This window comes from Caretta caretta, chromosome 1 (assembly GCF_965140235.1).
Source record: "Caretta caretta isolate rCarCar2 chromosome 1, rCarCar1.hap1, whole genome shotgun sequence".
Lineage (NCBI taxonomy): Eukaryota > Metazoa > Chordata > Testudines > Cheloniidae > Caretta > Caretta caretta.
In genome coordinates, this window is record NC_134206.1 from 276,082,393 (window position 1) to 276,097,574 (window position 15,182).

The 15,182-nt window shown below is 38.7% G+C and overlaps 1 protein-coding gene across 7 annotated transcripts in view; it reads left to right on the top strand.

Moving 5' to 3' along the window:
- Positions 1-1,607: 1,607 nt before the first annotated feature.
- MGAT4C (MGAT4 family member C) overlaps positions 1,608-15,182 on the top strand; it is a 687,109-nt gene continuing 673,534 nt past the window's right edge. For 5 of the 7 annotated variants that reach the window (XM_075124305.1, XM_048835661.2, XM_048835662.2 and 2 more), the window contains exon 1: positions 1,608-1,934. The gene's annotated coding sequence lies outside the window, so the exon portion shown is untranslated. Of the gene's footprint in view, positions 1,977-11,511; positions 11,614-15,182 lie in introns of all 7 variants that reach the window. The other 2 variants (XM_075124304.1, XM_048835659.2) reach the window with 2 other exon arrangements.

Genomic DNA, 15,182 nt, shown 5'->3' on the forward strand with positions numbered 1-15,182 from the left:
GTTGCTTCTTGTTCTATACTCTGAGATTAAGGTGAACCATTTTTTATTCTCCCTGCTCCTTGTAACAGTTTTCAAGTACATAAAAGTTTGTCTCCTCTAGGTCTTCTCTTCTCCAGACTAAATGCCCCCCCCCTTTTTTTTCAATCTTCCCTCATAGGTCATGTTTTCTAGACCTTTAATCATTTTCGTTGCTCTTCTCTGGACTTTCTCCAATTTGTCCACATCTTTCCTGAAATGTGGCACCTAAAACTGGACAAGATATTTCAGTTGAGGCCTAATGAGTGTGGAATAGTTGAAGAATTACTTCTCACGTCTTGCTTACCATCCCAGAATGATGTTTTCTTTTTTCTTTTTTTTTTTATGTGCAACAATGTTGACTCATATTTAGCTTGTGATCCACTATGACCCTCAGATCCATTTCTACAGTACTCCTTCCTAGGCAGTCATTTCCCATTTTGTAAATGTGCAACTGATTGTTCCTTCCTAAGTGGAGTATTTTGCATTTGTCCTTGTTGAATTCCATCCTATTTTCTTCAGACCATTTCTCCAGTTTGTCCAGATCATTTTGAATTTTAATCTTCTCCTCCAAAGCACCTGAAATCCCTCCTGGCCCAGTATGGTCCTCAAATATGATGAATGTACTGTCTATGTTATCTAAATCATTGACCAAGATATTGAACAAAACTAGACCCAGAACTGATCCCTGTGGAACCCCACTTGATACGCCCTTCCAGCTTGACTATGAACCACTGATAACTGCTCTTTTGGGAACAGTTTTCCTACTAGTTTTGCACTCACCTTATAATAGCTCTATCTAGGTTGTGTTTACCTAATTTGTTTCTGAGAAGGTCATGCAAGACTGTATCAAAAGCCTTATTAAAGTCAAGATATACCATATCTACAGCTTCCTCACTATGCACAAGGCTTGTTACCCTGTAGTACTTTGGCAGTAACCTGAATTATGAAGAATTTCAATTGCAATCTTATTCCAATTGCAGACTGTGTAATCAGAGTCTGTGACCATCTGCCACAAAGGTTTTTTTTAAAAAAACAGACTTTCTGATGGTACAGCAAAATGGCCATCAGATGTTTTCTTGGACTAGCATCTCTTAAGGTTACAAAGTGCAAAATGTCCTGATTTCCAGCTGTCACTTCAATTGTTGTCAGCTAAAAGAAAACCCTGCCAACCTCTATACTAAAGCATTTTGAAATGAAGGTAATTGTTGTTGGAATAATGGTTATTAAGACCAAAAGAGCAGGAACAGGAATAGAAAAATAACTTAACAAGCGGTAACATTAGGAAGTATATCATTGGTTAACATAGTCTAAATGTAGGCAATTTTTCTATTGGGCAAAGCTATAACAAGAGCCAGGATATCATTTGTTAACTAAAAAGTTTTTCTTTCAGATAGTATGTGTTTTGACCTGTAGCATGAAGGAGAGCAATAGTAAAAATGAATTTCATGCTAGTAGACACTCTTAAAACTAGACTTAGCTGCAGTCACATTAGCTTAGATAATGGGAGAATTTTTCTTCATTGAAAATGCTCCCTGTCGCTTAAGAAGAACTCACTGAGGCAGCCTGCCATCTAGCTTTCTCACAGCAAAACAGGCTTGCAGACTGCAGATGAGAGACTCAGGAGCAGAGACAATTTTAACTTAGCCAGCCCTAATTTATCTCAAGCTTTTTCAATTCATCTTCACTGCTCTATGCTCACTGGAACACCAGATTGTCATCCCTTGGGAACAGAATGCAACCAGGGATCTAGAGAGCTGTCACATCACAAGAAATATTTAAATTGTGCTGATTTTCTTCTGGAGTACTGAGCAGAGGGAATGAAACTCTCCATCAAGTCATAGCTTTGCGGGCAATAGATCAGAGGATACTGCCAGTTTTCTAATGGATTATTGTTATCGGGCAGGTTCTTCCTGAAGGTATGCAGTTGCTCTCAATTCATTACCCAGGCTGTTTATAAGGTAATGATCTAATGAACTAGTGAACCAAATATATTAGGAAAAATGTTAACTAAGTAATCTGTAGCAATGGAATGATATCACTTTATCGCAGCATATTTACAGGTAAAATACTCTGATCCACTTACTGTAGCACCTACTGCTAAGTGCTCTGTCAGCTGTGGGGTGGGAGCCCTCACTGTGCTGCAGACCACATTATCATAAGTTAGTATTGATTGCCCTGAGGGTTTTGCTTTTGTGAAAAAATGAATAGTGAAGGGCAAAATCATACTTCAGAAACAGTCAACCATTTACATTCCTGGGAGTTGACAATATTTTATTTTGCAAAAGAGAATGTTTTCATGAGGGTAGAGAGGAGAACTTTCCTTGAAGTAGCATGAATTAATTTTGGAGTTTGACATTTCTTTTTTGCTGTGACAGTACATGATCTTATGAGGGATGAAGGTATTTAATTCTGAAAAGCTCCAATGTGAGATGTGTGATAGAAGCATGTTGTTGCATTTGTATTTCTGACTTGAGGAGCATCTTGATAAAACATCAGGATTACAGAACACAAACAGAAATATTAAAAATAAAACAAATCTATGGAGAGGAGTACGTTGTCTTTAAAATGTTGTGTTTTCTAAATGGGTTGCAGCAAGCCCTCCCTAAGCTCAAAACCTTACTGCCTATATGCTAATGTGCTTTGTCGTGAAGTGTGAGCCAAAATAAAAGGATCTCACTAAATTGCAGAGCAGTCAAAATTTTTCAAACTGTTCCAAGCACGGGAGTCACTGGAGCTTGAATGTGGCATTGTGATTTCACAACTAACTTCACGATATCGTTCCTGATGTGACATTCTCTGCTCCAGCATGTGTATCAGCCGTGAGACTTCTGTGGCTGCAGAAATAGGAGAAATACATGAACTAAACCCTCAAGAGAGCCTTACAGTTAACTTGTTCACTGCTGATTCTCTTCACTTGCTGTGCTGCCATCATTCCACTCAAACGTCATGTTAGGCCACACTTTGAGTGTTTGGCAGCACAGTGGGTGGCTTCAACTGAATGCATGCTCACAAGTGACAGAGCCTAGTCCGTTGCTTACAACAGTACTGGAAAGCACTGGGACACCCCAATAATGGGTGAATAGAACAGACATAGCAAGGGTTGTTCAGCACTCAAGGGGTTAAAAACAAATGAGACAAATGAGAGATGGAAGCATTAACTCAAACATTTTTCACTTTGTTTTTAATATTCTTCTTAAGCTCTTGAAATAGTATTAGAGAGCAGGGGAGAGCATGTACTTTTTCTCTTGAGTCTCAGATTGAAAGAAAAAGAAGAAAGAGGAGTATGGCTTGAGCCCTGCCAAAATGAATTCTAAAAACCTATTTACTTTCCTATGGCCATTGGAGGGACAAGGGCAGAGAGGCTTTAGTTCAGTGATATTCAGACGGAGGCTTGCAAGCCACAAGTGGCTCTTTAATGTGTCTCCTGTGGCTATTATATTAAAACACTGATATTAAATGATATTAAAACACTGATTTTAGCGATTAAGCAACCTAAGTTATAAACAAATTAGGATGCTTTTACTATGTTAACGAACTATAGTTGATAACATAACTTAGTCAATCATTTTGCTATTAGAACAATATTGTTTATACATAATAGTAAATGAAACCATGAATTCACATGACTGTGGCTCTTTGGGGTAATGTTGATCACTAATTTGGCTCCTGAATCACTGAGGTCTGAGAATTAAAGCAATGATAAAACTCTGCCTATAGGTTCCTACCTTCAGGTAGCTATTTTTCTGTTTTAAAGGGAGTTTGTGTGCCAGGCTGGTTTTTCCCAATCTCTCAAACTTATTGTTTACATTTACAGAGTATTCTTAAAGTGCTGTCACCCTTGGGTGTTTCAGAGTTTTAAAATCCAATGGCTTACGAATGTCAGAGGATCAGGAGATAGAATAAGCATTTTAATATTATAACCCTCTCAAGAAAATCTGAGGACATGTTCACAGTAGGGTCTTATTTTTTTTCCCCCTTGGGGTAAGTTTTTGTGTTTGCTTTCAACTGCTACTTTAACATACCAGCTGATTACATTTAATCACCTCCAACATTTGGCCTTGGCAAAGATGTAACCACTTAACAATGTCTATAAATTTACATTCTTTAAAGTAAGATCAAGAAGAGATTAAAGTGGCAAAGGAATTTTAAATGGTCAGAATTCAATGAAGGCTATTACATTAGCACTCTGTCCTAACTTTCCTATAATTGTTCTCTCTTCTGCCTAACCTGCTATTCAGCAATGGCCATTCCTCTCCTCACCTTTCAGAGAAATTGTGCATTCAGTTATGGTGTAGGCATCTGGAACTTTCTGTCACCTTATGAAACAGTTTTGTGCTGTCTTGTGTGAGTGACACTGTGTTACTTTAGTGTTGTGTTGTATGTGGATCAAAATTATCCATCTGGACTATTAATTGAGCTAGCAGCTATTGGCACCGATGGGGACTTAACTGGGATTTGGGAGGGATCAGGACATGAATATACTCAAGCACTATCCTCTTTTGACTGCTGGCTCTGTCTTCCTCCAGTTGCTATTTATCACAGTTTTCTACCTGTCCCAGCCCCTATGAGGTTCCAGTTCCAACATGATTGTTCCAGCAGCTCTTCTCTTCTCTGGTGCTGACTTGTATCAGAAGTCCATGGTAACTGCCAGACTTGTTTTGGACAGTCTAGCTGTTCTTCCATTGTCTTGGAACTTGCTCACTCATGCTGAGCCTCTTTCTTAGCTCATTCTCCATCCTTCCCTTTCTTCCAGTGGGAGGAAACTATTTCAGGTAAGTGCACCAGTAAGAAATTGCTTATATGTGGCCTTGCTAGTTTCTCAGGCTCTACACCATGTGGCTATGTCTTTAAAGAGATGGAGAAGAATTTTTTTTTCAAAAGTAATTAAGTGATTTTTTTTTTTTAGGTGCCCAAATTCTTAGCTGCTTAACATGAGGTTCTTTTACAAAGCCTGATTTTCTAAAAGAGCTAAGCACTTACCCACTGAAAAGCAGGGTAAGTTACCTTTTAACGTGCCCCAAGTTGGATTCCTTAATCACTAGTCATGTTTTACAATATTAGCCACACAGGTCATATCTGATTGACTGGTATTTTTAATGGTGTGCTTCCTTCAAAATTACCATCTGACTTAAGATGCAATAAAATAATAGTATTTAAATATGTGAGCAGCCTTGTATTTCATATTTAAAAAATAAGCAAAAAAACCTTTACATCTATTTTCTCACGTAACATGCAGAAAAGAGGGAGTAAAGATGCCAAGCAATTAGAGCCAGAGGAACAAATCAGACTGCTTCACTTAAAGTATTGAATAATACCATAGAATTTTTCTTCCTGACAATGCCCTACATTAAATGGAAATCTTATAAAGTCATAGTTTGATTTTGTTTTTTTAAATTCTATTGCAGTTAAGAGAGACTTGAGCATCCTGATTACTGCTAGGTGGAACTTTAGATAACATGGCAGCCAAAAGTCTGCCTTTTCATTTAATATATTTGGAGACCGAGATTAGCCTCTTTTTTTTTTTTTTAAATAATAATAAAATAATGGATACCGTCCAAGTGTGAGCTGGCGCTTTAAGATGTGCCTGCCACCCCAGGTGAAGGGAATAAGTCCAAGTGTTATGTGATTCAAGCATATGATTTGGAACCAGGCCTGCTGGGAGATATAATGAGCAGCCAGGGATTAGGGAGATAAAGGTGCAGGATGGATACATGAGCTGGTCTAAACAGAGACTCTCCTTGGCACCCAGCCAGATCCCTTGACTCCAGGGATCAGTAGTCAACTAGGAAGACTGGAGTACAGAGCGCGACTCTGCTAGAGGAAAGACTCATCAGAGACCGGACTAAGCCCCTTGCAGCAAGAGTTGTGAGCCAGCTAGAAAAGCTGGGTATGAGTTCCTGTATTAAAGTTGACGACAAATCACTACCTCTTGGGAGCTGGATCTACCTGACTCATGCCAGTTACGATGATGATACTGAGAAGTCCAAGAGGGAGAAACTGAAGCCACAGATGGGCCCAAAGCCAGACTGGGAAAGTCTCTGCTACAAATATATTTTGAGCCTCAGTTACCTAATCTTGAAGGAAAACTGACTAGAGTAAGTGGTTTCCTAACATAGCATCCTGATCCGCAGTGCCTAGTGGGAGTTGACCACAGCAGAGAATATTCCCCTCTATCTTGAAATGTCCCATGTGTGCCTCCATTGTAACAGTATGGTACCTTTGCTGTTTAAGATTGAGCGCACTGGCATGGTTTGGGCTGTGTCTTTTCTGTGCTTGGAGGAAATTAGTTTTCAGGGCTGTCAATTCAGCAGTATTGAGATGCACTAGATATGGGGGGAGGACACTTCAAAAATGAAGAAAAATCCTTCAAAATCTTTGACTCAGGAAAAAACTAAAAACAATCCCAAAAGATAAAGCAAGAGCTAACCCTCCCACACACAGTAAGGAAGGATGTGATATCACAACTGCTAAAGTGGACATTGGACGAGTATGCAGTTTCTATTAATTTACATAATTCCTGTGGAAAAGCTAAACTGAAGAAAGAAATAGAAACCTATAGTGACCAAAGGAATGGGGAGAAGGTGCTACAGCAGATGGAAATTACAGTACATTGCTTACAATAAAGACAGTAATGCTTTTTTCCCCCTTACGTACTCTAATGCAGAGAAGAGACTCTATCCCCATGAAGTGGGATTCTGTGTAGGACAGAGAACAGGTTGTTGTTTTATTGCTTGACTATTCAGGTGGCATTGAAGGACAGAACATGTCTTCTGAGACTTTGACAAGCTGCTGCTGGAAGAAGTGTTTAGAAAAAAAGCTTTGGGTCACAACAGAATGTGAAGAAAAACAAAGATTGCCAGTCTAAACTTTTTTTTTCTTTCTTTCTTGGTTTGATTATTGACCTCATTGCTATTTCAGAAAATATGGAGTGCCACTTTATTAGCTTTATGCAGCCTCTAACTAGACAACAAAACCAGCTGTTAGGCAGGAATTGTATTAAAATGTTGAGCAGGACTTACAGACTGATGGTATATATTATAGGTGCAATCTGAATTGTTATTGGGCAAATACTAACTCGGTGCCTGAGTCTCATAGTTCAATGAAATGGATATTTGGTAGGAGTCAGATTTTTTTGTAAGGGGATTTGATTAGAGGTTTTTTGCGGGGGGGAGAGGGGTTTTGTTTTTGTTTGTTTGTTCAGCTTGTGGCTCTCATCTAGTTACTTATGTGGCTGTTGTAAAAATGATGACAATAAGCAGTGATGGGTAAACTTGGCAAAGTGTATGGGTTCTTGGTAGAAATAACTAATTCAAATTTACAAATATTTTCCTGTAAATGAAACTATACAGTGGGTCAGTATTGTATCTGTTTCATAAGGATCCTGATCCAAAGTTTGCTGAAGTTGATAGATACATTCACTCTTCCAAGGCCCATTGAAATGAGACCCTAGATTCTCCTTCCCATTACTTCTCATTTCACCACTCTTTCACCCTTCAGTGTTGCCTACTAGGTAGACCACTGGGTTGGAACTCAGGAGACCTGGGTTTTATTCCCAGCTCTGTCATTGGTCAGTTGGGTGACCTTAGGCACATCACTTTGTCTCTCTGTACTTCAGTTAACCTTTCATTAAAAATGGGGGGTACTGTGACCTGATACTGTGACCTCCTTTTGTGAAGTCCTTTGAGATCTACTGATGAGTGCTATACAAGAGCTAGATTGTTTGTTTGTTTTTCTGCTTTTGGATTCCTTTCCTCCTTCCTGCACTATGTGCTCTCTCTTAACAATGCAAATCCAATTTCAATTATCACACTTTATATCCCTCAATGTTCCAATTGGTTCGAAAACAGGCAAAACAAATACACCCATCCGAGCCATGCAAAACAAATTCTTTGAAGTGGCAATACAATGCAGACAGACATGCTTGGCTATGGGACTGGCATTACATATTTATATGCATTTGGTAATGTGCCTCCTTTGGGTGTATATGATTGGAATATGTAGTTTTGAACACGTCTCATTAATATTATCTAGATCAAAATATGGAACAGTGGGCTCAAAATATGCATCTCCGAAACATCTAGGCATGATCACTGTATTTTATGTTTAAATTGTGAAACTGAATTATCCTGTACCCTGGTACCTGGCTATACTGGTTTTGGTAAGTTTTAGCTCCATGACAAATACTGGGATTTTGACTCTTAGTTCTGAGCGGAATGAAACTAGATTTTTGAAATCTCAAAATTTCCCTTGGGATGGAAATTGTGTTTTTTTTTTTCACCCTGTTCTCATATTAAATTAATTAAACTCGATAAGATAAGAATAGGAATCTGTGAGTGTGTGGTGTCCGGCTGACTTATGAACCTTTTATTGTTTGTTCTATTCTTCCTGCTACTCTTACAGAGCTGTTCTCCAAAGTGAGAACAAATAAGTCCATTCTCTGCTGCTGCTTCTCCCTCCTGCCCTTCTGAATTGTTAGGGTGGGAAAATGTAAGGGGCTCTTTTGAGAGATCAGTGCTTGTTTCTATTGTTCCTTTCTCAGTCTCTTACAGTTACATAAGTTAGATAGAAAAGTCCTACTAGGTCATCCAATGTCTCTTCTTGTCAATACAGTTCCCTGTGGTATGTATGTATTTTTTTTTATGTACAGATATATTGTCTGTAGAATTAGAGGTCTTTCTGTTCTGGGAGCTCTCAACCTGCCTCTCCTTTCTATTTCTTGGTGCGATCACCAAAGTCTTTCACATACTAATATAGAACCACAATTTTTTTTGGAATATTATTTATATCTTGTTCTGAATGTCAAAAGGGCCCAATTCACTTCTTGATTACACCAGTGGAGGCCAAAAATAATTCTGTTGACACTAGTGACCTTACAATGGTGTAAAGGAGAGGGGAAGCAGGCTTGGTATATTTTAGAAGCTCTGTTGGCTGCTAGTCTTGGATCAGCTTGAAATTACTGCCAGTAAAATTGTGAATATTTCTTTAAAGGCATAGAAATGTAGATCATTTATTTGGACTTAAATTATTTTTCCAAGTTCCTGCTAAAGAGTAAACACACTTTGTAAATATTAATGTGTTCTTAAGCTTTGAAGAGGTTTTTTTTTATATCAGAGCTTTAAAATCCAGCAAATAGTTTGCTAAGATTTTTAAAGACTCTTCATGTTGCTGGGAAGTCCCAAAATACAAAATATTTATTTCCAGGATACACAAACTGTAATTTAAGGTAACATAATTAGGGATGAGTTCTCAAAGAATGCTGCTATTTCCCCCGTCTCTATTTAACCTACATAGTAAATGTGTTGTATCCATCTTGGCCCCAGAGAGACAAGGTGGGTGAAGTAATATCTTTTGTTGGACCAACTTCTGTTGGTGAAAGAGACAAGCTTTTGAGCTACTTCAGAGCTCTTCCACCTTGTGGCTCATAGTAAATATGAGGTGGTTCTAAATCAAATCCATAGTGAGCTACAGTTTGTGCTGTAAATGTATTCCATGTAATGTCATTTTTTCATCTCTAATCAGAAGGGACAACAAAATAGTATCCCAGTTCGTAAATGTCCTCGGGCAATACATAAATTTGCGCATGAATCAGGGAGTGTTTATAATAGTTATTCAGATGCATATTGACTCTCCTATCAGTGAGGTTTAGATGTTGGAAGAGATCTATGTAAAATACATATAGTTAGTTTTCTCTTACTATAGATGGAGCTGGTAGCACTGCCTGTCGTTGTGATTGCCCACTACTTCACACTATAAGACCATGTTGTCAGACCCTGTTATAACTTTTAAACTTGTTGTGTCTCTCTGTTGAGCTGAAATTTTTTTTAAAGTTCCACTTAAAATTGTTCTGCTATTTTCCAGTTCAAAGTGAAGGAAAATGAGATTTCAAAGCCTTTCCATTTCTGCATCAGGACAAAATTGAGACCGTTTGAATTTCTCCCCGCCCCAAAAAGAATTCTAGGTGTGCTACTCTAGAAGCAGAGACTTGAACGAGAAAAAAACTCAAACTCCCGACCAGCTCTACCACAGGGAGATTGTGCATGCTCCATCATGAGGCTACAATTTTCTGAGTGCCTAGCTTGGAACACCTAGGAATGCATTTGCAGTAGTGCTGAGCACTGATGACTACAACTGAAGTCAATTGGAGCTGAGCATTTTATAGATTTTTTTTTTTTTTTTTATATTTTGAAAGCAAAGGACTCTGGAAAATCAGGGCTAAGGTGTTTCAAGTTGGTCATGTTTGAAATATTGTCTTGAATTTCTGTGCCTCCATTTTCCAGCTGTAAAATGGGGATAATATACCTAATCTCACAGGAATGAGACGCGAAATTTATTAATGTTTGTGAAGCATTCAGATACAATATTGAGAGCACCACAGAAACACCTAGGAGGAAATTAATCACTTCTATTCTGATCTGGGTTTGTGCAGAAAATCAGGCCGGTGCCATACATTGAATGATGAGAATAAAGCAAGATATTGAATAACTACTTTCTAATTTAACATCTGTCCCATTGAGTCCTGAGGGAAAATGGTATATGCTTATGTAAATGCTGTATTGTAATACATAGGCAAAATGGAGTTGAATTAAGGTTGCAAAGTAATCTTCATTCTAACATTTCTTAACTTCGGAGTGCTTGACTTTGCCACCTTCATGTTCTTAAGAATTTTTTTAATTTATATACAAAGATTCCAGGAATGTTGCTCTGTTTCACTCGGAGACCTACAATGTCTGAATCAGTGTGGAGTGATGAAAACAGCTACAAGCAGGGTTGAGAGCTCTTTTTGTTCAGAATATCATCAGGTTGAATCATCACTGGGTTTTGTGGTGTTAGCGTCCAATTATTAAGTTCTAAGCCACTTTCAACTTTTTTTACAGTTGATTTTATGAATTACACCTATGTGACAGCACAGGATTTCAGCTGCTGCTTGGAATACATTTCAAGGAAATTGTACTGCTGTGGCTAGAAAAATGATTGAATAACTGCCATATAAGCCTATTTGACACTGAAGGGCCCTTTGCAGAGAGGGGAACTGTATACCTGTATAAAACATTTTTTTCTATTGCTAATTGGCAAAACTAATTAAATGCTTGTGTTTATTTCCATCCACTCTGTTTTACACAGCTTCCTTAAAATAAATTTAGCATTGCTCTTCTGCTGCCACAATTTGGAGTCCCTTTGAATTCAAAGGGACTACTCATATGCTTAAAGTTAAGCAAGTACATAATAAGTCTTTGTAGGATTGATGCCCTTAGGCTTTTATTTGTGTCGTCAAGGAGCCCTTGGACCTTCGTCTGTCCTTAAGACTTTTTTTTTTCTGTTTATACAGTGCCAGTCACAATGGGGTCCTGGTCCATGACTAGGGTTCCTAGATGCTACAGTAATAGAAATAATAATACCTGTAGTTTCTCTGCTAAAGACCGTAGGGCTTACTTTTGTGTGGCTACCTCTAAATCTGCTTTGGGGCTAAGATTTGTGTTGTCTTGCTTGGTCTAGGACTTCTGCCTTGTCCGTTAAGAGCTTCAATTAAAGAGCTACATGCAAGAAGCCATTTGCAGTGTACAGGTTTTATTGGTCCTACAAAATCCACAATCTATGGTAAATATTCTTACTGGCACTTTATCTGTCTATATACATGTAAATAGTTATATCTCACTTAGAGCATTCTTCACCTGTTTCCTAATAAATAACTCCAAAGATAATTTGATAAGTGACCAGAGGAAACAAAATTACTTATGTTCCATCTGGAGGAGTTCAACCTACAAAGTACCAGAGTGGTAGCCATATTAGTCTGTATCCACAAAAACGATGAGGTGTCCAGTGGCACCCTGAAGACTAACAGATTTATTTGGGCATAATGTGTTGGTCCCAAGGCGGGGGGGGGGGGGCTCAGATACAGTTAGTGAAGCCACGCCAGGTGCATGAGTATAACCGGTTTTATTGCCAAAGTATAATAAGCCTCCCAGCCTTTATGCATTACTAAATACATGCTTCCCAGCAGCCAACCAAGCAAGCAAAAATCAATGCTTACACCCTTTCTGCTAAGGACAGTCCTGGACCCTCCTGCCTTGTCCTTGAGGGCTCGTAGCAGGCGCTGCTCCAGAGTGGGGAATTCCTGGGCACCCACAAGGCCAGGGTCTGCAGGTGAGACTGTTCGTCTAAGGCAATTTGCATAGCTGCTTTTATCATTATCCCCTTTTAAGGGGGGGTATTCACCCACAAGCAGGCTCTGGCAGGAAACACTATTGCGTCCTATTCTCACACTTTACAGTCGTGGTCCTCACTTATTTCTTCACTTGTTTGCCCAGTTGAATGGCTGCAAGCCAGCTCGGCCAGTCAAAGCCAGTTCACTACTAGCTCCCCCCGAACCATGTTGTAACAACAGCCCAAGGTAACTTGCGGTCAGCCCCAACACTAGCTTCCGTGGGTAAAAAAACACTTCTTTAGGTGCTTGGAGTGAAAATTACAGATACAGGCATAAATATACTAATACACTAACCCAGGAACCAATCCCTGTAAGAAACCTCATTGCCAACTCTGTCCCCATATCTACTCTAGAAGACCCAACCACATGAACCACACCATCCGGGGCACATCTACTAATGTGATATATGCCAGCAGAGCCCCTCTGCCATGTACATTGGCCAAACGAGACAGTTTCTACATAAAAGAATAAATGGACATAAATCAGATATCAGGAATGGTAACATACAAAAGCCAGTAGGAAAACACTTCCGTTTCTGCAAAAGAAAAGGAGGACTTGTGGCACCTTAGAGACTAACACATTTATTTGAGCATAAGCTTTTGTGAGCTACAGCTCACTTCATCGGATGCATGCAGTATACTTTCCACTGCATGCATCCGATGAAGTGAGCTGTAGCTCACAAAACCTTATGCTCAAATAAATGTGTTAGTCTCTAAGGTGCCCTGGCTGGAATGATTTAGTTGGGGATTGGTCCTGCTTTGAGAAGGGGGTTGGACTAGATGACCTCCTGAGGTCCCTTACAACCCTGATATTCTAAGATTCTGAGTCCTCCTTTTCTTTTTGCGGATACAAACTAACACGGCTGCTACTCTGAAACTTCAGTTTCTCTGGACACTCAATAACATTTAAAAATAGCTATTCAACCAAAAAAAAAAAAAAAACTTCAAAAACAGACTTCAAAGAGAAACTGCTGAGCTATAATTTATTTGCAAACTTAACACCATCAATTTGGGCTTGAATAGGGACTGGGAGTGGCTGGCTCACTACAAAAGCAATTTTCCATTTCTTGGTATTGACACCTCCTCATCAGTTATTGGGAGTGGACCACATCCACTCTGACTGAATTGGTCTTGTCAACACTGGTTCTCTACTTGTAAGGTAACTCCTTTCTCTTCATGTGTCAGTATATTTTATGCCTGCATCTGTAATTTTCACTCCATGCATCTGAAGAAGTGGGTTTTTTTACCCACAAAAACTTATGTCCAAATATATCTCAGTCTTTAAGTTGCCACCTGACTCCTCGATGTTTTTGTCAACCTACAAAGTATGGAATAGGGACAAAATTAAGCAAGACTGTTGTAAATTTTTTTTTTAAATCTAACTTCACTTTAATGGATGATCTATTAGCTGGCACGCAACAGTGGGCACTTTCTATGAGAAAACAAAGATTGAAAATACGGAATTTATTTTAAAATTCATTTTTTAGTGCAAAAATCACATACATAGGAAATCATTTTACTGTGTATTTGACCTCAGGTCACTGAGATGAATTGCTTCAGATTTTATCAAATTAAAACAAAAATGAAGTGGGACTTCCCATAAGTCTTCTAGCAGTTTTATTAGCCTAAAATATTCTGATTCTAGCAGAAATTGAATCTGAACATGACCAAGAGCTAATCTGAAAACACTTCAAGTGCTCATAAAAGATGCATCAAGTGGAGTACTTGTACTGTATCACTGACAAAGTGAGTGTGTTTTTCATTAAATGGAACATGTGGCCATGACATTTGTGTCACCACTTTAGGGTGTGTGTGTGTGTGTCTATATATATATATATATATATATATATATATATATATATATCAAGCTACTGTGCAATCACAAATTACCATAGCAGAATTATTTCAGTGCCATAATTTGGGACTAGTGGGAAAGAGGACACAGTTTGTGTATAAAAAAGGTATCTTTTTAAAAAGTGGAAGTCAAATCCTAGTGAGGTAAATAGAAAGGAACATAAACACTGCCAAATGAAGTGTAAAAATGTAATGAAAAAACCCAAAAAGGACTTTGAAGAACAGCTAGCCAAAAACTCAAAAGGTAATAACAATGTTTTTTAAATACATCACAAGCAGGAAGCCTGCTAAACAACCAGTGGGGCCCCTAGACGATAAAATCATTGCAGAGAAACTAAATGAATTCTTTGCTTCAGTCTTCACGGCTGAGGATGTTAGGGAGATTCCCAAACCTGAGCCATCTTTTGTAGGTGAGAAATCTGAGGAATTGTCACAGATTGAAGTGTCACTAGAGGAGATTTTGGAATTAATTGATAAAATTAACAGTAACAAGTCACAGGGACCAGATGGCATTCACCCAAGAGTTCTGAAAGAACTCAAATGTGAAATTGTGGAACTATTAACTATGGTTTGTAACCTGTCCTTTAAATCAGCTTCTGTACCCAATGACTGGAAGCTAGCTAATGTAACACCAATATTTAAAAAGGGCTCTAGAGGTGATCCCAGCAATTACAAATTGGTAAGTCTGACATCAGTACCAGGCAAATTAGTTGAAACAATAGTAAAGAATGGTTTCAGAGTAAGCAGCCGTATTAGTCAGTATCCGCAAAAAGAAAAGGAGTACTTGTGGCACCTTACAGACTAACAAATTTATTTGAGCATAAGCATTCGTGAGCTACAGCTCATTTCATTGGATGCATGCAGTGGAAAATACAGTGGGGAGATTTTATACACGCAGAGAACATGAAACAATGGGTGTTACCATACACACTGTAATGAGAGTGATCAGGTAAGGTGAGCTATTACCAGCAGGAGAGAAAAAATACCCTTTTGTAGTGATGATCAAGGTGGGCCATTTCCAGCAGTTGACAAGAACGTGTGAGGAACAGTTGGGCAGGGGGGAATAAACATGGGGAAATAGTTTTACTCTGTGTAATGACACATCCACT